This window comes from Ursus maritimus, unplaced genomic scaffold (assembly GCF_017311325.1).
Source record: "Ursus maritimus isolate PB19 unplaced genomic scaffold, ASM1731132v1 scaffold_10, whole genome shotgun sequence".
Taxonomy (NCBI): domain Eukaryota; kingdom Metazoa; phylum Chordata; class Mammalia; order Carnivora; family Ursidae; genus Ursus; species Ursus maritimus.
In genome coordinates this window covers 40,468,840-40,493,209 of record NW_024423344.1, presented here as the reverse complement: position 1 = coordinate 40,493,209, position 24,370 = coordinate 40,468,840, and the positions used below count along the sequence as shown (strand labels likewise).

The 24,370-nt window shown below is 34.8% G+C and overlaps 1 pseudogene; it reads right to left on the bottom strand.

Moving 5' to 3' along the window:
- LOC103677655 overlaps positions 1–5,786 on the bottom strand; it is an 84,765-nt pseudogene extending 78,979 nt beyond the window's left edge.
- Between the last annotated feature and the right edge of the window lie 18,584 nt (positions 5,787–24,370).

The following is a 24,370-nucleotide window of genomic DNA, read 5'->3' as shown; positions in this document are numbered from 1 at the left end:
TCTTCAAAGTCTCCTGCTGACTTAGTGAACACTGAAAATACTTTCAAATAGGTTAGTGGGTACTTAGGACTTATTTGTTACCAATGATGATTAAATAAGTAAACATTTATTAAGATATTGAATAAACCAATACTTTAATAGGATAAAAGCATTTTACTGTAAGTATGTAGGATGGTTACTACTTTTGGTGACTAAAGTAGGTGTAATCGTTTAGCTCTACAATAGATTTTGCTAATTACAAAAGCATGATGAGTGTTAAAAATACTTTTAAAATTGAGATGACTGTACAAAAATGTTAATTTGTGTATATTTTATCTAGTTCTCTTATATTCCAAACTGTTCACCCAATAGTTATGTGAAGATGAATGCTGACAATTTCAGCACCAAAAACAGTTCAAAACATTCCCAGTTATTTCCACTAGATAATAATAGTTTGTCAAGGAACAATGCAAAATTGGCTGGATATTATAATTTTTACTAGCAATACCTGAGACCATGATGTTCACAAATCTAAGGTAAAACAAAAGCTTGTGATTTAAGATTATATTATTCTTTTACGTGTAATTTTTATTGTATTTTGAGCTTGAATAATGTTCTTTGTGGTCATATTTTGACATCAAAAATGGATTTGATGTTGAGTATATTAAATTTTTGCACTGGGGACTCCTGGTGGCTCAGTCGGTTAAGGGTCTGCCTGCCGCTCAGGCTGGGATCAAGCCCCACATCGGGTTCCCTGCTCAGTGAGGAGTCTGCTTCTCCCTCCCTCTGCTTCTTTCCCCACTTGTGCACACTCTCACTCTCTCTTTATCTCTCTCTCTCTCTAGCTCACTCTCTCTTTCAAATAAATAAATAAAATCTTTTAAAATGTTTTAAAAAATAAATGTGTGCATTGAATCAATTTTTGAAGACTTAAGAATAATATTAGTAAGTGTAAATGTGCTGAAATTAGAAAATTTGGCGATTTATATATATGTATATATAATGAATTTGCCCATTAGTTTATTTGTCAATTTTTCACTCGTTCAACAAATACTTATTATATATTGACAATTCAACAGCATTGGAAGACTCTGGAAAAACAATGATAAACAAAACAAATACAAACACCCTGTCATGATGCTTAAAATTAATCAAGAACCTAAACTAATGACTACAGATAGATCATAGCTACCTACATGGATGGATGAACAGACAGAAAGATGGATAGATAGATGGATAGGCAGGCATAGATGCGTAGTTAGATAGATTAATCAATGTGAATAAACACTGAAGATAAATTTAAGTGAGTATAACAGGAATACCTCCTTAGAACTTGAGAGTCAAATAAGGTGTATTTGAAAATGAAACACTCATAAGAGGTAGCCAAATGATGAACAGGGAAAGGCAGTTTATGGAAAGAGAAGAATGTTTGCTTTGGTGTGATGCATACTTCATTGTGTTCAAGGAATCGGAAGAAAAAAAAAAAAGAAAGTCCACAGTAAGTGGAACTGGCACATGAAGGGGAAAGCAACTGCAAGAGAGACAAGATTGGTAAATTAAGCATAAATAGAAAATGGCACAGAAGTAGGGAGTAAACATGTAGGCTTTGTGAATAGCCTCATTACCATGGGAAATAATTGAATTGTTTGAATCACAGACAGGTTGGAGTATTATGCTTATTGAAAAATCTCTCGGCTTTATGGAGAATGAATTGGAGATGGCCTTGGATCTAAGAGTAGAATGACAGAAACATGTTAGGGCCTTGAAGTGATGCAGGATGATGCTGGTTATACTAGAATGATGGCAGGTGCCATGGAGAACAGTGAAGGTATGGATATGTATTTTAGATGTTAGATGTCTACAGATTGGTGATATTTTAAAGACCAAAGTAGGAAGGAAATGAATATGTAACATTATATCAAAGATAATCCCTAGCTTTTAGAAAGAATCAACCTGTTAGATAAAATGAATCTTATTGAAATGGAGACCACAGGTAGACTAAATTACTTTACTAAATCAGTGGAGGGCCAAGTGCAGAGTGGGGATGGGAAAGTGGTAGGGTGAGAAGTAAATCAGGCATTCAGTTCTGAAGACATTAATTTTAAAGTGGCTAAGAAATACATGTACCACTGGAATGACCAAGAATACAGTTGAATATATGGGTCTGGAATTTCATAGATGAAAAATATAAATTAAGAGATGATACCAGATGGTTTGAAAAATGCATAAATAAATCAATTCACCTAGAAATAGAGTGGACATGATAAAACCAGAGAGTTTAAGTGTTGAGGAATTCCAGTATTGACACATCAGATTGAAAAGCGATAGCTATGAAAGAAAACTGAGAAAAAAAAAAAACAACATGTAATCTGATGGAGATTAAGGAAAGAGAATATTTCAAAAGAAATGTTCATTCAGTTGTGCTGAATGTTGCTAAGATGTCAAACTAATTTGCTAAATATGCAAAGAAATAATTTCAATATTAAGATTACTGATTACTTTGTTTATATTCGAGACAAAGACTTATACAATTTGCCTCCATGTATCATGCCTAGAATTAAAACTAAGGGGGATTTGAAATATTAATGAGTAACACTGCATCAATAGATTTTTAGATAAAACCCTTAGAGAAGAATAAAATCGTGTATGTATTTTCTTGCGAAATGAAATTGATCTATAGCATTAATTAAATTTAGGAATTGCTTATATTTAATCAGTCTTTACAGAATGTTACAAAATTGTATGAACTTATGAAAAGAAAATAATACAGGGGGTTGTTATCAATTCTACCAAATATGGTGTAAAAATGCTGTTAGCTTTTGATAATAATATTTAGAGACAGCAAGTATGAGAGTTAATACTTGCACTAAATGGTTTATATGAGGTAAACTGAAATTCTTAAATGTGTAAGAATTAGACTTATATTTATTAAGAATAAAATCTTGCATGATATTCAGAACAAAGGGAAATATTCTTTTCTCCATTACCATTCCATGTTTTACTTCAAATGCATTGATGTTTAATAGCAATTATTTGAATCAAAGCAAAATTAATCCTTGTTTCATCTGTAGTTAAAAAAACACCTATGCAGTTTTCACAGAATTCAAAGATAGGCATACATAGGATTCTGTTTCCTACCCACTCCATTATTGCAGGATTCCCTAGAAAAGCTCCAGTCTTACAAAAGCAGCTGCTTGTATTTAGTGATAATCCTCTGTACTATTAGTATTGTCTTTTGGGATAGGAAATTGATTACCTGACCTTAACATAGTGAAGACGTTGCCTGTGTCTTGCCTTCTGCCTCAGAGAGTAAATTAGTTACATAAATAGTGAAAAATAATTATGAGTACATGATGCTTTAGTTTGATTAGAAAAATTTTGAGAAATGAAAAATGGGCTTTGTTTTTATTTTCCATAATATTTTTTACTTTTATTTGCTTTTATTTTTTATTTTCCATAATATTTTACAAATTAAAATGCTACTGCCTTAAATAATGCATTTTATGGTGAGTTTTTTATGTTTTTAGTAAGCACATCCATAAGCATTTTAGCAAAGAGAGACGATGGGTAAAGGCATGACACTGAAGAGAATTACCTCTCAGGATGCCTGTGTTTCTATCCAAAGGGAGAAGTTCTTTTCAGCTTGGGTACTCACAGAGTATGACAATATCCATTCATAAACTGAACAAAACAGATCAATTACAAAAACAAAGAATTGAACATCTTATCTTACACATACTTGGCTAGTTAGTACTGAGGAATTAAAAATTAGTCTGAACACCACTCTGAATACAAATATTTTATGTGTATGTAATTTTCATTTAATTATTTGCAAAACAAAATTTATATTGTCCTCAGTATAGTAAACATTCAGCCATAACTGACAAATTCTACTATCTCTTGTCCTTACAATAATTTCTCAGCATCTCATGAAGTCTTATGTCACAGTATAAGATAGACTCAATTGACAATTCTATTGAGAAAAAAATACGTATTCCTTCTGCTAAGTACCTAGTGTTCTACCAACCTTGACAACAACTTCAGGTTTTTTCTTGGATCCCAACAGAAATGCAAGTGGAAAAACAAAAGCTTCCTGAAGGCAGTACTATGACTCTGAATTCTTGGAGTGTATGGAAAATAGACAGTATATCTAATATATTGTGTACTAAATATATAATACATTAAGTATATAATTAAATATATAATAAATTAAATAAATCTATACACTATATATTAAATACACACACAAACATACACACACACATATATATGTGTATATATATGTGTGTGTGTGTGTGTATATATATATATATATATATATACACACATACAGAGTGGTATGTACTAGTTTGTTTCAAAATTTTCCTTTGAAACTGTGATTTCTTTTTTCCCTCCAAGTTTATCTTTTCTTTCAAAATGTAACCTTCCAAACATCCTAGAATTCTAAGTCTTCACTTTTTACCTGATGGGGGCCAGAGGCTCCACTTTCTCCCCCATCACTTTCAACAATACAAATCATGTCCCCAGTGTTCCTTAACTCTCTGGGTTCAGTAAAGCTTTAGTTTCTGTAGATGGCTCTTCTAATTTGTTTAGATATGCACTTTAAAGGATATTTGTCTTGTCCAGTATTTGACTTATGCCAGTATTAGTAGGTTTTTTTTTTTTATCATAGGAGGGTTTCCAAACATGTAGCTTATTATATTTTTGAAGTCAAAGTATCATAGCATTATGATGTCTTGTTATTAGATGTGGAAACTTTCCACATCATTCTTTTTAATTTAAAAATTATCCTGTTTCGGGAGTGGGGGGAAATGAGATAGGCTGGTGATGGGTATTAAGGAGGGCACGTATTGCATGGTGCACTGGGTGTTATATGCTAGTAATAAATCATGGAACTTTAAAAAAATAAATAAATTTAAAAATTAAAAAAAATTATCCTGTTTCTCTTATGCTTGCATTCCCTTTACTCATTTCAAGATACATTTTTCTCTAAGTATTGTGAAAAAGTAGAGTTGAAGTTTTTATTGCATTGTTTTTAAAAGTTTGGGTATATTGATCTGTTCATAATTTTAAATATTGTCATCCATTAGCATGGACAATATCTCCCTTTAATCAGATTCTTTTTAAAGTGATATTTGTAATTTCTCCATCAATGTCTCCTAAAATCTGATATTTTCTAAAAAGCTTGGGTTATTGTTGATGGAAAATTTATTCTATTGCTTACTTTTTTTCTTAGTGAATGTCTTTTACTAACCCCTATACAATTCCTTCTCTCCTGGTTTGTTGAAGCAATAGGTCGGATATTAACCACAATAATGTCTGTCAAAGTGGCTAGCCATGAAAACTCCAGCACCACATTCATCTGTAGGGCACTCCCCACAAAGGTGATTGATGGTGCTATTCTCATACACTTAAAATATTTTTATTTTAACCTTCTTCTCTTCTCTTCTCTTCTCTTCTCTTCTCTTCTCTTCTCTTCTCTTCTCTTCTCTTCTTTCTCTTCTCTTCTCTTCTCTTCTCTTCTTTCTTCTCTTCTTTCTTCTCTTCTCTTCTCGTGGTGTAAGACTTACTCTTCCTTTTCTTAGCACAACCAGAGTCTCAACACGGATGAAGAGTGGACTCCTTTGGAACACTGCAGTCAGACAAAGTACACGCATCTTCTTGTTGCTTGCAAAAATCAGTCTCTGCTGATCAAGAGGAATTCCTTCCTTATCCTGGATCTTGGCCTGTGTGTTTTCTATTGGATCTGGGGGTTCAACCTCCAGAGTGATGGTCTTCCCTATAAGGGTTTTCACAAAAATCCGCATCTTGGTGGTGGTTCCACCACAGATGGTAGTTCAGAAAGGGATTCTATTGTATTTTTTAATTAGTTATTGCAATTTTATAAACCCGATAATCATTTGCATATGCTTATTCTCTAACCACAAAATGATTTTAAAATCCTTTTTGATACACTATTAAGGCAGTTATATTTTCTGCAAATGATATTTTCATTTCTTTCTTGCCAATAATCATGATTCTCATTTCCCTCTTCTTGACTTACAGAGTTAGCTAACTTCCAGTGTAATGTGAAATGACTGCAGTACAGCAGGTTTTGTTCCCACTAAGCTGAATTCAGATGTTTCTAAAGTTTGATCACTGTGGATGACCTTAGCTCTACATTTTTAGGATCTCCTTTACTATGCTAAAGAAGATGACTTCTACTCGTGGTTTTTAAGGATGTATGTGTTTTGTCGTGTTGGGGGGCTCAGTTAAGCATTCCCTCTTGGTTTTGGTTCAGGTCATGGTCTTGCAGTCATGAGGCTGAGCTCCTAGTGGGGCTCTGTGCTCAATGCTGAGTCAGCTTCAGATTCTCTCTTCCTTTTCCTCTCCCTTCAGCTCCTGTGTGCTCTCTCTCTCATTCGCAAATAAATAAATAAAATCTCTAAAAAATAATAATAATAAAATGTATGTATTTAAAATCATTTATACACTTAAGCTTTAGTTATTTTTTACCTTGATTTTTACCTTTATGTGTTTATATTTATTCAATTAATGTGGTATTTATTAATAAATGATCTCATGTTTATCAATCCTTACCTTCTTAGGAAAAATATTGCCGAATGTGGTATGGGTAGATTCTTAGAAAGCTGATAATAACACCTTTTTCCTTTGTCTAAACAATTGGAAAAAATAATTTTGGTTGATCGATTAAGAAGGAAGTTCGAAGGAGATCAAATTATTATTTATATTACCAAAAAAGACTATAATAGGATACTGTGGCTTATTTTTCTTACCCATTTAGACTTGCTAATTCTTCTGTTCAAAATTAGGTAGATTTCCTCTTGGGATCATACACACTGCTGGAGAATCCCAAGTCTTTCCATTAAGATTCTGCTGTGGTAGGTAATTTTTTGATTCTCCCTGTTTTCTTTTTTTCTTTAATTAGATTTCTAATTTGCCTTTATATGTCTACTATTGTCACATTTATTTATGTATTTACATATTTAAATATATAACTGTATCTTTATGAGAATGGAAATCTCTAGTTTATTTGTAATATACATTTGCTTTATCTAGTAGATTTTATTATACGAATTCTGTTTCAAAAGTACTCTGATTTCTATTGTATACTACATATTTTTTCTATTTTTCTGTTCAAAAAAGACTATTTCTTTTTTTTACTTTATTTGTGTGTAGATCAGGTTAGTATGTCCTGGTAGTTAGTTTTAATTTTTTTATTCATTATTGAGATGAATATTTATTATTACATTTGTGGTTACAGAGTTTATTCACTCATTCAATAAATATTTACATATCACACACTATGTACAAGATACTTTTCTAAGAACAAGACTACATCAGTGAATCAAACAGATACAAACCCCTAATTTAATGGATTGCATATTCTAGGAAGAAATTTGGGAGGGGAAAGCAAGATAAAGAAGGAAAATACATTGTATGATAAAATCTAAGAGAAAAAAAACCCCCAGCAGAATAGAGAAAAGGAATAGGAATATTAAGAACTGTAATGGGTCCAAATGTTTACCCTGCTTGCAAACCAGCACATTAGCTCACCACAATCTTATGGATGTTGATTAAGGAGATGAGACTCCTGGGTCAGAGGTAAATGACATTATCACTGATGGCATAGCAAAAATCATGGACATTAGCCTATTTGCCTCAATTCTGCTTGATCCTGAGTTCCACAGGGGCAACACTGATCAGCCAAGAAAGATACCTGTATCCACAGTTTGTTACATTACAGAAGAGGAACCCAGAGCATAAAGAACATGAATCTTTTATAATAAAGAAAAAGAGTACCCGTCATTTGTTCTGAAGGAGACACTATATTTTCCAAGATTGTTCATCATACAAACATACCAAAAAGATAGTCAAAACAAAACATTTTGTGTGTTTGTTCACAATAACATGCAGAAATGGAAGAGACATGAGTGTCTCCCCATAACAGTCACCTATTGCTTTTACAACATTTTGGCTTCAGTTGAATTTCCTCCTGTGTAAACTGCTGTTGGGCATTCTGAATAATGTGACCAACAGTGGCTGAGATCAAATCTGTTCTGTATGTCTCCCGGAGAACTTAATTAAGGCTGCACTCCAAGCAGCAGTATTTCTCAGAGAAAAGTTCACCAAGGAACCATGTTTAGGCTCATTTCAGAGAAATCATCCTAGTCTTGTGAGGGCTACATGATCTACTAGTAATGGTTCTTTAAATATTTTCAAGTCCTTCATGACCACTTGCAAGGCGTATGTCACAATTTTAGGAGGGAAATAAATTAATTCCTACAGTTGAATCCAGAGAAGAAGTGTAATTCTAGAGGTCCATAGAAAGAAAGTGTTGGTTACAACTATTGGGGCCTTGAAAGTTGTACTTATATCTGCTAAGAGGCACGAGTTGCTAGAACCTCCAACATAAGCTCACAAATGACTGGTAGGTCTTGGGGTTTCCAGTTCAATTGAATGATTGAATCTAGTTCTTGTTTTTGGAGGGATAGTTATTCCAACCTGCCTGACTTGTCCAAATCAATAACCAAATAGTATTCACTCAGCCCATGGAAAGACAGAGAAACAGCCAAGAGATGGGGAGTGAGAAAAACATCCTGAGGTATTGACAGGCATTTTGGGGGACATAGAGGATCCAAGACCATCCCTTTTGTTTCTGATAGACACTTCAAAATTTAAGGAAAAGAGTGATCAGATTATGACAGGGGTTTTTTTGACTGCCAGAAAAATTGCGCATTTTAAATATGCCCAGATAATCCCAAGGAACTTTATTTAGTGTACAGTCCTCTGAATTGTGTCAAGAATTATCATCAACCTCTGCTGGTAGAGGTTTGATAACAATGCAGTCAGGACTGAGGCAGCTGAGGCTTCTGACTTGCCAGCCAATAGGACATCATCTGTAGAGTGAGCTCCTAGGAACTCAGACATAGAGGCACTCGTGCTAAATTCTGACAGACCCATTGAGGGAAAAATTCCATAAAGAATTTGTCTCGCTAACATTTCTCTACATGAAACTCTTCATTATCATGATGGTAGAGTGAAGTTCAAACATGTAACTCATTAATTTCTATTATGCCCTCAGAAATAGAAGCAACAACAGTATATTAATTTGGCCTAAAGGATCTCCCATACAAGGTCACATTAGTGTCCCTTCTCCACTGTGAAATTTGCCAAACCCCATCCACTGAATTTGGCATCCCTACTGCCCCATAGTACTAAGCAGGATTGTAACTTTGGTGCCTGCATCTAAGAGAGACATGAAAGTTTTATTTCTTCTTCTCCCCAAAGTTACTCAGAGTACCAGAGCAATGTATATGGTTTTCAGTTCTCATTGTGGACAATGTGTCTTTGGCCTACCTATAATCATCCTAAAGCATGTTAGATATTAGATCGGGGTAGAGAGAGGAAGAGGCCAGAGAAAGTGGTNGGGAAAGTGGTTCCATACTCTTCTCTGGTTATCAAGGCTTTTGAGTTACAGTGGCATTCCAACACTCTAATAGCAAAGACTAACAAAGAAAATTTGTTTATAAGTCCAGTGTCAGTATCATAAAGCATGGGAAAATGATGGATTTGAAACAAATAGAAACTAAATCAATAACTGGCATGGTTCACTCTTTTGGCTACTCACTTCCCATATATACTGTTCTTGAAACCTAATAAGATGCAGCTACTTCTCTTTCAAGTATAGACAGTTTTACTGTCTTCCCCAAATATGGATGCAGAAAGTCACAGTAGTAATTGTATTCATCTCCAGCTACATCAATTACTCAATTTCTGTCAAAGTACTACTGAACCAATTTCTGAACACGGTGTTCAGTAGTACTTTGACAGAAATTTAGGAGAAATTGAGAAGACTTAATTGTGGAAGTTAACAAAAATTATATATAAAATAAAAATTGGAGGCACTTGGGTGGCTCAGTCAGTTAAACATCTGCCTTCAGCTCAGGTCATGATCCTGGAGTCTTGGGATCGAGCCCCACGTCAGGCTCCCTGTTCAGTAGAGAGCCTGCTTCTCCCTCTGCCCCCCACCCCGCTCATGCTCTCTCTTTCTTGTTCTCAAATAAACAAATAAAATCTTTAAAAAATAAAAAATAGGAAGAAGCACAAAGACTAAAATTTTATATGTGCACACACATACATAAAAACGTAACAAACAAGGAGAAAATACGCAAAGCTACTAAGGTCATCATTGTGAGGCATTAGTTGATAGCTATGACTTCATTCTTTTACCACCCATTCCATATTTACCTTGACTTTGGTAAAATCTTCAAATGGTCTGAGTTCCTTACTTTGTAGAGTTACATAAATCTTCATTTTTGAATGGTCTGGCTTTCAAAATTTCTGCCTTATTTTGGATTTCATAGCTTCCTGTTGATTTTTCCTGTGGGAATGGAAGTACTAAGAGGTGCCCTAAGAGAATCCCCTGGTCTCCAGACATATTATTTCTTGTATTCATCATACAACAATAATCCAATTTCTCCTGGGTAATCAAAATTAATCATTTTGCCCAGTAGATCCACCCCTTTTTTAACATGTTTTTTTGAATGGCATAAGTACCCCAAAATAACGAGGTACAGATCTCATCTTCCAATTCAATGGAACCATTGTTATGTTCTTTAGTGGAAGCACTGCCCAAGTGAGAGGTAAGATCTCCAAACTGTGACAGGTAAAAGTCATTGGTATAGGAAGCAAAACCTTCCTGGGTGAGTTATTAGGAATAATGGAAGACCTACATGTATTTCCTTTCTTTGATTCCCAGACCCATGTATTCAGACTATAAGGGAGACCACACCACATTATGGTCCTTCATTGGAAGCATATCCTCATTTGTGAGTCAAAGCCCCATCTATTCAGAGTGTTGTGTCCTGATAGGTGCCATAACTGAATCTGAATTAAGACATTCATCCAGAAGTTTCTGAGTAATGAGATTTGTATTAAGATCAGTTAATTTCATGGGTGTGACTTCATTGCTTTTCTTCCTTTTCTATAAAAGTAATTTCTTAACCAGAAGCTATGTTCTGTATAGTATATAATGATAGATAAGTGTTCTGGATGTGCATGGATGGTGGTGCCAGCAGAACCATTACAGGCAAAGAAGGCAAAACTGAATCCAGAATATGTGTCTATTCTAGTGAAGATAAATCTATGCCTCTTAATAATGGAAGAGATCCAATGTAACCGGCCTCCACTAGGTTGCTGGCTAGTTCTCTGGGTAATGGCTCTATACTATGGGCTCAGTGTCGGACTCTGCTCTTGGTAAATCGGTAGCTGAACAGTAGCAGTAAGAGGTAAGTCTATGTTGTTAAACCCATTACCACACTCCTTTCTGCCAACATGACCACTTTATTTATGAGCCAGTTGAACAAACACTTAAGATATATGGGGAAAGAGGATGACTCACATCCACAGAGCATATGATTTGCCTATATGATTACTAAAATCCCCTGATTCAGTGGATGCCCTTTGGTGGTCATTCAAATATCTTTAAAGTCTGTGCCTATTCTGAGAGATTCATCCCCATATCTTTTTTTTTTTTTACCCTCATCTTTGCTCACATTAAATGTGGTATAGATTGCCTTCAATCCAAAAAAGCTTACTCTGCATTATGCTGCAAGGTACAGCAACTTTTCTTCACCTTAGAGGGATTGTCTTGGCATGCTGCAGACCACTGAACCCCCAGAAACTTCATTTAGGTAGCAAACCCCTTAGGTTTTATTGTGTTTATCTCTTACCCTCTATTTCAAGGGTTGGAAAACTTTTTCTGTAAAGGACAATATAATAAATATTTTAAAATCTGTGGTGGATATGATGTCTACTCTACGGCTCTAGTATAGAAATAACCAGACAATATGTAAACAAATGATCATAGCTTTGTTCTAATAAAACTTTATTTATAAGACTGAGTTTGTCAATCTGTTCTCCAGTTGGAATATGTCATATTGCAGTACTTCCTATTCATTAGATCCCATCCAAATGATGCAATCAGTAATGAGCAGTGCAATGTGAAAAAAAAAATAAAAGGAAAAAAATAAAAATAGTTACAGACAATAGTATGACAGAACAGAACTGACATCTCCCTGACACAATTGGCAAGCCACACTGTTGGTCCTACTAGGTAAGGGAAAATTGCTTCTCATCATTTTTATATATTGATACAGGGAAGCCAGTATTAGCCAAACCAATAGCTGGATACCAAGTGCCAGGGGTGAGGATTTGCCCAATAAGATATTATATCAAAACAGCAGTTGCAACTCGAGTTAAAACCAGATTAAGCTGGAAATAATACAGTTATTATTCAAGTACCCTCTGACTGGTGTGCAGACTAAACAGGTGACATACATTGAATTTACTAAATGCTACTACCAATGATTTTTTTAATACATTTATCGTGGCATTAACACCTGCAGTTTCGCTAAGGACATGACAGTGCTTCTGTGTAGTTATCTTGGGGAGGGGGACATTAGGAGGAGTCTCATTATAATAGAAGATGACTGTGACATTCTTGAGGAGAATGAACATGCCCTTGCAAGGCATGTGCCCCAGAAAAAAAAAAAAAAAAAGTATTACAGGTTTTCCAGTATGGAAAGGCAAATTGCTGAGAAGAAACACCAGGGCATGACACTCCCACTAGCAAGGAAGGCTGTGTAACCCAGGGCCCCAAATCCTCAGTTTCATCTGGGTCCAAAGTCTCCATTCCAAGTTTCGGGGTCCCTTAGTTTCCCTAATCTATACCCTGTTTGTCACCTGAGAAGCTTGTTGAGGCTGTGAATCCAGCTGATGTTGTATTTCTGCTGCACACAATTTTTTTAAAAGATTTTATTAATTTATTTGAGAGAGAGAGCAAGACAGAGAGAGAGAGAGCATGAGCCTGCTGAGCAAGGAGCCCAATATGGGACTCAGTCCCAGGATCCTGGGATCATGACCGGAGCCGATAACTGACTGAGCCAGCCAGGTGCCCCCACAATTAAATTTTGTGTTTCTTTTTAGCAATATTGGGTCTGATGATTCAAGAAATAACACATCATTTTATGGCTGTCATGGAAGTTCTTTAGTTTTCAGACTGAATTCAGACTGAGAGTTAAAGACTTGAGCTTTTCTTTCTACAAGTAGTGCATTCAAAGGATTGCATCTAACACCAGTCAGACAGCGGTCCATAATTACCCCGGAAACTTGCTCATAGAAATAGCCCCCTGACTGGGAGAGTGTGGCCTGAGGTGGTAGCAGGGAGGCTCTTTACTTTGGGTCCTAGGGGTAGGTAGACAAATGTCCCATGAGCTTGACTAAATAAAACCTGCCATAAAAGCATCCTCGTGTTGGGAGAGCCTGTGAGCTCCACTAATATTGTTGGGGACACATAACTGAAAACTGAATCTCCTGCTACCTGAGAAAACCTCTCTACAAAAGAAGAGAAGTAAAACCAGTTTTATTATTGAAAGAGTATTAAACCATGATGTGATGTGCATCACAGGCATTTCCTAAACAGACTGCAAAAAAACAAAAACAAGAACCACTATGAAATCTTACCCTTGTACCTAGCCAAGTGATACATTTTATACATTTTTTTCCAGATAAACAATAACTAATCCTTGATTAAGAAGACTCTACAGCACCATTTGTTACATATAGCTCATCCTAAATCACCTGGTAATTGGAGTAGCCACTTGTTTTGCTAAATGCTTTTAGAAGAAAAAAAATATTTCTTGTATCTTTATGACAGGAGAAAGGTTAGGTTTGGAACTTGGAGCCAGGAAACTGGGAGATAGGTCTGACATCTTGCATTTCAACAGATGGCTCCCAGGCCTTGACAGGTTCCCAGGTTCCTGGGATACTCTTTCACCCACTGAATAGATTCACACATAATTCAAAGAGGCAAAGAAAGAACGTCCAAGTTTTCTAAAGTAAAACGCTTTTTAAAAAGGGGAGGAAGGGGGGAGTCTCTTCCTTTATTTTTAACAAGAAGAATTAAGCCTCCATTTTTAATATGTGTTTGTTCTTACAGTATGAGCATCAACGGACCTCACAACCATGCTCAATAAAAGGAAAACTGGAAGCAGGACCAGAACTGGGAAAGGAAGTGGCATCCTATCTCTGTCTCCTTACAATGTCACCCTAGTGCTTTCTCTTGACAAAGCTGAATATTTTTGCTAGCTATAAAGAAGAGATTTTTAGGAAAAGGATATTGCTCTAGACAAAGAAGTGTTGATAGGAGCTCAGAGACAATAAATTGATAACCTTACCCACATTCTATACATACTTTACATATGCTACTTTTTAATTCTAAAATAATTAATCCCAGATATTACATCATAAAAGCATACAGACATACAAATTACTACTCTACGGCGACAAAGTCCCCATGTGGGACCCCACTGTTGCATGGTACCATGATTTTTTCAGCCTATTGATGGATAATAAATTGTATCCACAATGCACTGTTTAAAATTGCAAACACTACTGCAACAAGATATACTTGTGTATGTGTATTTCTGGATTTTTGCCAGAGTATTTTAGAATAGATTTCTTGAAATGAGATCTCAGTGTAAAAGTGGAAATGCATATGTAATTTGCCAAATTCCCTTCCATAAGGTTGTACCATTTTGCTTTCCCAACAAAAATGTATGAGTTCTTGCTTGCTTCTCTGTAGCTTGGCAACAAAGTATTTTTGCAAACTTTTGAATGTTTGCCAATCGTATAGATAAGATATGGTGTATAAGCAAAGCTGTAATTTGCATTTGTATTTCGTTATATCATTTAATTCTCTCTTTTAAAGAGTTTATTGTTTTTACTCTTAATAAGTAAAAGAAGTGAACTTAGAATTTGAATTTGGAATGCTGCCCTAAGCAGGCTTCTTTTAGTCTCCTAGACATATGTATCTTTATTTTAATATCGATTCAAGCACAACAAGGCATTTATTAATGAGTAAGATATATTTCCGAAATATGCATTGTTTCTGGAAACATGGTTATTAGATAAAGAATTAATATGGAAACAATTTATTAATAGATTTAAGGGGGTTGGCAAAATAAGCTGAGAACTCTTTACAAAAATAGGAAGATAAATACTAGAAAAGCCACATGAGATACACAGAAAAACAAAAACTAATATCTGTGAATCCTGGAGAGAGAAAAATGTTAAGTTCAAATGAGAAGTCAGAGGAGGTACAATAATATTGCTGATTAGATCTGTCTTAAGCTAAGAGGCATTACTGGTCCTGGAAAAAGTAGGAAAGGACAGGATACAAATCCTTCTTCAAAAATCATCTCTTTACAATATGTTTCAACAATTACATTTATATTTCAAATACAAGTTAAGAACTATTTTCATAAGGAAAAAAAAAATCAAAACACAACAAAACAAATCTCCATTCTAAGCATTTCAATCTTAATACCACCCTATCACAACCAAACTTTTCAGACTACATTTTTTTTTTTTGCATGAGTAATTTAGCACTCTTTCTTCTTCTCTATTTCCTCACGAAAGACTACTGTTCTTAAAACTTCCTTTTACTAGGGTATTTATACTCCATTTAGTTTTTAGAAATAACTGGCTTTGACTACAAATATCCACTGTATCATTATGACGGCAAACGCGTGGAAATCAAATCTAATTTATGTAAGCTTATATTTGTTCACTTAATTACCAAACTGACCCAGGCAATAGCCAGTCCCACTTCTGTTTGGAGAAAATGTATAGAATATATATGAGTGAAGTAGTGCACATTAGGGCAGGTGATGGGTAAGAGAAGTGTTTATAAATTCTATCAACAAAAAACAAAATTAAATTTAATAAGATTTAATAGCAGCTGACATACTTCAAGTGTTTTTTCGCCATCACTTTTTATGTGGGTTTGATTCTCAGACACTATCTCTGAAAGTATTGTCTCTTTTCCAAATTCATTCAGTCTAAGCAGAATAATTAATTAATACACAAAGTATGAAAATAGTGTCCCTCGTAGTGGTAAATAAATGAATTTTAAATACTTCCGTTACTTGGGTCAACCAAAATTTTAATTTGCATTTGACTTAAACACAATTTTTTTACAATGAGTTTCAGAAACATCAACTTCATATATACAGAAAAGAAAATGTAACCTAATTTCTTCATGTGAAAAAGGTTGGGGTTTTTATTTAAAACAAACAATATGGGGACGGCTGGGTAGCTCAGTTGGTTAAGTGTCTGACTTCAGCTCAGGTCATGATCCCAGGATCTGGGGCTCTAGTCCCCTATTGGGCTCCTTGCTCAGCGGGGAGTCTGCTTCTCCCTCTGCCTGCCACTCCCCCTGCTTGTGCTCTGTCTCTCTGTCTTCTCTCTCTCTGACAAATAAATAAATAAAATCTTAAAAAAATAAAAATAAAACAAACAGCATGAATTGTCAATGTAATTTGATGGCTTTTTAAAAAAGCAGATGTAATCTTAGGCTTAAGTTATACAAGAATAGAATAGAGATCTAGGGAGGAGATAGCCTCATTATATAGTTTGATGGTCAGAATTTATCAAGATTATATTTAAAAAACCCACATGCAGACTCATTATAATTCTACATGCAAGGAGTTCACTACTGATGTTAATTTGAGATGGTGAAGACATAAAAATGCTTTTGCTTGTGACCTTCAAGTACTCACTCTAAATCAGATAGCTGCAAATATAGACAGGTCTCAGAGATTATACCAGATGTAAGAAGTTCTAAAAATTTACAAACAGTGATGAAATGAATGAATTAGTAAGGATTTGCACTTAAAACATGACAAATGGGAGGTTTATTATCATTCTAAATGACATTAGAAAAAATGATACTTGCTCACTGTAACTTTTTCAAATATTTAAAACAAATTAGAATTAAGATTGACAATCTTGGTGGTAGACTGTGTGTAAATGAGAGTGGACTGACCATTCCGTTTGCTCATTCNNNTCCTGCTGTTAGCCAAGAGATGGATGGTCATTTGCTTGAGGTAGAGGATGTAAGTATCTACAAGGCACAATTCCTGCTCCCCAGTTTACATCAATGCTTTTTTGTTAAAATAAATTTAGTACCTTTTTCAGTAAGTTAACCAAATGATTTTCATAGATTCTTAGTTCTTGTTTCTTCTTAAGACTACTCCTTCCCCAACACACACACACACACACACACACACACACACACACACACACATACACACAGAGCAATGAGTTTGTAACTGTTAACTTTTTTGACACTTAACATATACTTCACCTGGATAGCATAAATTTAGATTGAATTTCCATTGTAGAGTTTGTCTGATTTGAAAGCATTTTTATTTCCTTGTTTTTACCTTGTTCCTTTTAAGATTGTGTCAAATTTCATACGTATAGATTTTGTCCGTGTTGAAACTCCACTGGCATGGCTAAGACATACTAAATTCCTTTATCACTTTATGAATTCTGGTGTGTGTTTGTTTTTCTATTCGTAGTTTATCTGGGGAGATACAGATAACATTTATGATCTTTACTTGCTCATATGAGAATTGCTGCTGTTAAAATACCCTGAAAACAGCATTTTAAATTAAGCCAAAAATGATTTGCCCCATGCTGTTGTCATCTTGTGTGAGACTTAAACAAGAAACAACTGTGAAATAAAAGCTACTAGTAATGCCCAGAAAACTGAAGTGAAACATAAAGAAACTCAACCATGACTGGATAGAACATTTTCTTTCCCCATGCTTCTACTAAATGAAAAGAAGATGATAATGTGTGACATAAAGTTGCAAGAGATCACAAAACAACAGATTTTAATTCTAAATATAGTAAGAATTTATAAAATGGATCGTTTCTCTAGTAGTTTGGTATTCATATAATTGAACAATGATGCACTAATGGTGTATTAAATGGTGATCCATTGAATGTGAAATTCTTTAAAATTAAAAGAAACACCCTCTGAATAATTGAGTTTTTTACAACATGAGTGTCAATGTGAAAAGAGTCATTTCATATTTTGCTTGTTTCTATTAAAATTACTGTATATTTATTGCTGGACCAAGAACACTAGTTTTTACAGCAATATTTTTCCAAGTCTTTGGCTGCTATAGGGGCCATTTTCTTGACAAGTTTTGCTCTATTTCCCCGTTTTTAAAACTCGAGACCCTGGGGTCATGCTAATGCGGTACCTGATGGAGTAGAAAGAAACTGAACATACTTCAAATCAACCACACTTCAGCTTGGTGTTCTCTTAAGTTACAAGAAGCACGATGAAAATCGTTAATGTACGTGAAATCATTAGTTCCACTCCCAATATTATCCTATTTAAAAGAATCACACACAATTTGTGATTAAAACGGTACTATCAATGAAGGTGTCATTTGGAAGGGTGATCATTAGCCATTAAAAAGTGAAAAGATCTATTTACTCTCATATCTGATATCCTGTGTGGGCATTTTGGAAAGTGCAATAGTATTTGAAGCCATGTTTCAACTCGGAATTCATGTATTAATAACCATGTGCTACAATAGCAATTCAGAATAGTTTCATAAAAATCAATTTACAGTTAAATTTATATTTAATGTTCACATGTGATTTTCTCTTATGGAGTTCTTAGGAAATCTTACTCAAGTTGCACTTTGTTTCATGGAGAGTGAGGCACACATCTATCTGCTTGTACTATTAGCTTATTATTGGGTGAACCGTGAATTTTTAAATTAGGGACCCCAATATCTAACATTTTAGTATATAATGGACTAAAAATAAATGAGCATTTTACGGATTTTCTGTTTTTAAACATTTCCTAACATGTGATTGATTTCAAAATTAATTTATGCTTTTTTTTAACAATTAATAAAATGTGGCATAGGAACTATGCTTTCAAAGCTCGTCAGGTGTTATTACATTATTCTATCAACTGCATTTTTTATGCATGTGCATTATTGAATTTGAGCCTTTTTAAAACTTTATTAAGTTAGTGCTATATGCTTAGACAGGAGACACACCACAGAAAACTTGCCTGAGACCCTAATATTGGTAATGACAAAGTCAGGATTCCAAAGCAGGCTAGTCTGGCTCTAAATGCTTTATTCTTTGCACTATGAGGGAGTATTTATTATTTAAAGCTGGCTCTGAAATCTTTTCTAACATTTAGTTAATTAAATCTAAATCAGTAGCGTAATATGTAAAATACATAACAGGAGGGTATTTAGTCTAACTGAAGTACAAGGGGGAAAAGTTTGGCAAAGTCTATATATTTACAAACACAATAATCTCTCATAATCTTTAGTCTTAAAACTTTCCTCTTATTACATGTTTGGTTTTCTTTTTATTCCAATACTACAGATATAGATTATCAGAGCTCTGTTTCCAAATAGTGTTTACAAATCAGTTAAAATCATTAAATTAATAATTTTAATATACCTATGTGCTAATGTCTGTGCTAACCTATATACTTCTTTTTTTTTAAGATTTTATTTATTTATTTGACAGAGAGAGAGAGGCAGCGAGAGAGGGAACACAAGCAGGGGGAGTGGGAGAGGGAAAAGCAGGCTTCCTGCTGAGCAGGGAGCCTGATGCGGGGCTCCATCCCAGGACCCTGAGATCATGACCTGAGCTGAAGGCAAACGCTTAACTACTGGGCCAACCAGGCACCCCATAACCTATACACTTCTTAAGACAAGTAAAAATGTTACTGCATTTTCAAGGTTAGAAGCTGTCAGAGAAAAGTTTTCCATCTGTAGTTTTTATGATGATATCAGTTGATCTACATCTGATATCTATAACAGATATGCCCTGTAGGGACCAGATTCAATAAAGAAAGGGTTAGGACATGAGAAATAAATGGAAGACATTGATAATCAATCTAGGAGTTCTTTCCTATCTAGCCTGGATGAGACCTCAAAATCCTTCTCAACAAGTACTCTGGGCAGCCACTGCCAATTGATCAGAGTTGGCATGTGAGTTGAAACCTATTTACCATCCGTGCCCTCAATTCCATTCTTAACATAGTTGCCAAACTTGTCTTTCTAACATTCCATTCCCCTACTAAAATCCGTCGTTGACTTGACATTGCCTTTAAAATGAAGCACACACTCTTGAGTATAGCATAGAATGCTACACAGCTCCTGCCTATCTCTTCAGTCTCGATGCCAATCCTACTCCCCCAAATACACCTCAACAGAGACACATGTATATACCCTCTCTCTCACTCTCTCTCACACACAACACACAGCCAAATAGACACACACACATACACACCTATACCACCACATACTTCAACATACACTTACAGACACACATAAAGAGACACACATCTGCACTCAACTCAAATAATAATAATTTGTAAAACTCTTGCAAATCTTTCAAAAGTTGTATATTTTGTTTTCTCTATTTTACTCTCCATCATCCTTCACACTTTTAGAATTGTGTAATCCCTACTTAGCCTTTCTGACAAATCTCTTCCTTGATTACTTGGGCTGAGTTCTGTGTGCAAGATGTTTCTATTATATTACTTTTTAGAAAACCATTAGCACTCAGTGTGTACTACTGCCATCATATGGACTACATTGCATTTATTAATATTGGCTTAGTTGTCTATATCAATTGAACATATGTGAGAGTAAATACGGGATAATTGGTTACTTGTTTTCTAAAGCATAGAATGCATATACCATATAATAAGCATTTGACAAGTTATTTGTTGTATTAATTGGACATATATTGTTTCACTATTCTATAATTTACATACCAATACATATTTATCACATTATATGTGCTATTGTTATAAGTATTTTGTATGTACTAATTCACTTAATCCTCACAACAGCCTTTGACTTAAAGACTGCATTCCAGCTGTAGAGATGAGAAACTTGATATCTTTATTCAATTTCCTCCAAAGGAGACTGGGATGAGGATTATTAAGCAAATGATTTATCTAGAAAGTGTTCCCAGGAGAAACCAGAGGGAAATGGAGGAAGCAGGTTGGGAAGGTAAAGAAACTAAGTAAGGTGTAATTTCTTGCTAAGTGTGGCCTTATCCCAGAGGGAAGTTCTAGAATATAAATTAGGCCTTATATATTGTCCTGAAGGCAAATGAGCTGAATTTTCACCCTACTGCACCAGTTAGTCCTTGGCTAACAATACCCCAGGCAGTTATAAACTTCCAGGCACACCCTCACTACCTGCAGTCAAAACATCTTTAGATGTAAATGGGAGTCCTCTGAATAGAGTCCCTACCGTAGGAGTTTGAAGCAAGTAATACATAGGTGAAGCTGGAATGAACGAAACAGCTAAAGGGATCTAGATCCAAGGAGTCCTGGGTGGGTTCCTACAGACTTCAATATAAGGAGGTTAAATAACCTGCCCAAGTTCTCTCAGACAGTAGAGAAGGAATTGGAACACTGAGCTTCCTGTTCTCAAAATTCTGTGTTCTTAACTACCGTACTATGCTGTTATTCCTCCTTTATATTAATTTAGAACTTTAATCTTTCAGTCTGGTTTCTCCCAATTGACTAAACTATCAGCTAAAATAAGCTACACTCTAAAGTCTGACCAAATCTTTCTTTAAGGTTTATATTTTGCAAGGTACAATGTGTATTTTGGTAAGAGTAGGGGCTTTGGGATCAGATAGTTATGGGTTATAACCCTTGATCCACTCTGTATTGTTCAGCGTTCTCCAGAGAAACAGAATCAATAGCATGTCTGTATATACAGAGCTTTATTTTAAGGAACTCACCCACACAGTTATTAGCACCTTCAAAATATACAGGGTAGCCTGAAAGACTGGAAACCCAGGGAAGAGCTGATGTTACAGTCCTGGTCTAGGGTCATCTGTGCGTAGAATTCCCACTTGCTCAGAGGAGCTCAGTATTTGTTCTAGTGAGACCCTCAAATGACGAGTCCCATCCGAATTACAGAGGGCAATCTGCTTTATGGACAGCCCATGGATTTAAATACTAATATCGCCCCAAACCATCCTCACAAAAACATCCAGAAATGTCGAGCATAGTATTTCACCAAATGTCTGGGCATCACGGCTCGGTCAAATTGACAAAAATATTAACCATCACACACACATATATAACTACCTTTAACAAACTTACTAATCTCTCAAACTGAGTTTCCTCTTATAATTTTTGTCTTGTTTTCCTTATCTTATACTTGTTTTCTTTATTTTCTTATCATCATTAGTAATCCCAACATTGTTAGTTCAAGCCAAGAATTAAATGGCATAGAATGACAATAAGACGAAACACCTAGCAGTGTAGCCCATAATATATATTCCATAAATGGCAATATTTACAGAAAGCAGAACTTACTTCATTTTTCTCCCTCAAAGTTTCTGAGTTTGGAGATTCAAAGCTTGAAAAGGCACATGTTAATGATTAGCTTGTTTGAATGATTATAAGAGATCAGAGCATATGATTGTTCCTTTTATAGTGCCCATTTCTTTGCCTTTGTAGAAAAAGGAGGAAAAAAATACGTAGTTAAGAATCTTAAAAATAATGGCATCATGAATAAAAGACTTTAATTTTCATAAAAATAAGAATGTTCCCCTGCTGAAAATGACTCATTTATAATAATCTAAGTTTCAGGAATATATTAGCTGTCTCAGAACCCTTAAGAAATGTTTAATGCAATACTGCTTTTCACATATTAAATTGTTTTTGTTTTTCTTTTTTGGTGAGTAACTGTTAGAAAAGAAACTGAATATCTTATACTATTCAATGTCTACTACTTCACACAGCATGGACAATACAGAAATATTTGCTAATAGTATATTGAAAGCAATATTGCATTAAATGTTTCTTAAGTATCATATTGTCATAATGACAATATATAATGAAGTGAGACTTCCAAACAATAAACAACACACACACAACACTACAAACCAAGCTTGTCAAACAGGAATTAGAAAGGGGATTCAACAGATAATTAATAATGAGTGTGTGAGGCTGCAAATCAAGGTGATGGGAGGTAAGGAATGACCTCCTGCAGAGATAACATAAATTATGACCAAAAGGAATGGAAGGAGTGATCACCAAAGAGCCAGGAGATGAGTTTTTAGACATAAGGGAAATCAAATGCAAAATACCTGAAATAGGAACGAAGATAGCATGATGTAGTCTGTCAGAAAACCAATTATGCTAGAATATAGTGAGTTAGGGAGAGTAAAGTAACTTTAGAGAAGCAGAAGCAGGCCAGACAAGAATTGGCCCCATTGTCCACTTTATTCTAAAATAATGGAAGCTAGGTGGTTGCAGATCAAGGGCTCTGGAAAGTATAATGTAAGTTTTGAGAAGGAAGATGGAGCACAAGAATATGCAATTTAGAGCACTGAAATGAAAATAGGAGTCCATTTGACAAAAAGAAAAAAAAAAGGTGTTCAAGATTTTGGGTAGAGGCAAAAGCATAGAGAGATGTTGGGCATAATGGAATATCTTTTTTTAATTAAATTAAAAACTAAATTTAAAATTTAGTTCTAGAATCATGGTATCAAATACATAAATCATATGGTGTCATGGCCACACATTCCATCTCCACTACTACAAGTTGGTGGGGATATGACATAGTGATATCCTCTCTGGTTTTTCGTGGAATGGTGAAACAAACACACACTCCCCTTTTCTGACTCACAGCACAATTCCAAATCTCCCTGTAAGTATTAGCATGACAAAGAAGCCCTCTTTCATAAATAAGAAGCCTTTCCTTATTATGGTAGCTCTTCCCGCCACATAGTTTCCAGAGCAAATTTGTGCTAAAATCAAGAACTTTATTCATAATTCTTTGATTTGTCAGTCTCTCTAATCCATTTACCTCACCATTGGATCACTACTTATGAAGACAACTGTCTTCACCTCTTACCATAACTCACTTAAATTTTATAATCCATCATCAGTAGTGTTAAATCCTTTCTACTTAACTTATTCCCCTAACACACTTTAATCACAATTGTTTGCTTAATTGTTTAATTTCCTTGACTATTATTCTTGACCTCAAGGATATTGCTTACTTACTCAGCAGTTCTTTATTTGGCACTAAGAAGGCACTATCTATATTTATACTTACATCTTTCTACTAATGTTATAACAGAGTCCATTGATTTATTGGTATAGCCAACTTGCCCAGTAAAAAATATCTAATCAATAAGAAGCAGTGTATTATAATAAGAAACAATGATTTAAGAACACTTTCCAGGGCAAAAAAAAAAAAAAAAGGTTATACACATATCTATCTCCTAATTTCCAGGCATACAAAAAATAGACAAAGTGGAGAAACAAATTATAAACTAGTAAGTAGACAAATAATACGTATGTTGCTAATAGTCCCATTTAGCACTGTAGCTATAAAAACCTAAGCAGCAAATAATTCAATTTCAAATTAGTGAGGGTATATTTTTATTATATTCTTTATCAAATTGCTATAGAGAGAAAGATTCTATTGGAACAAAAATTAAC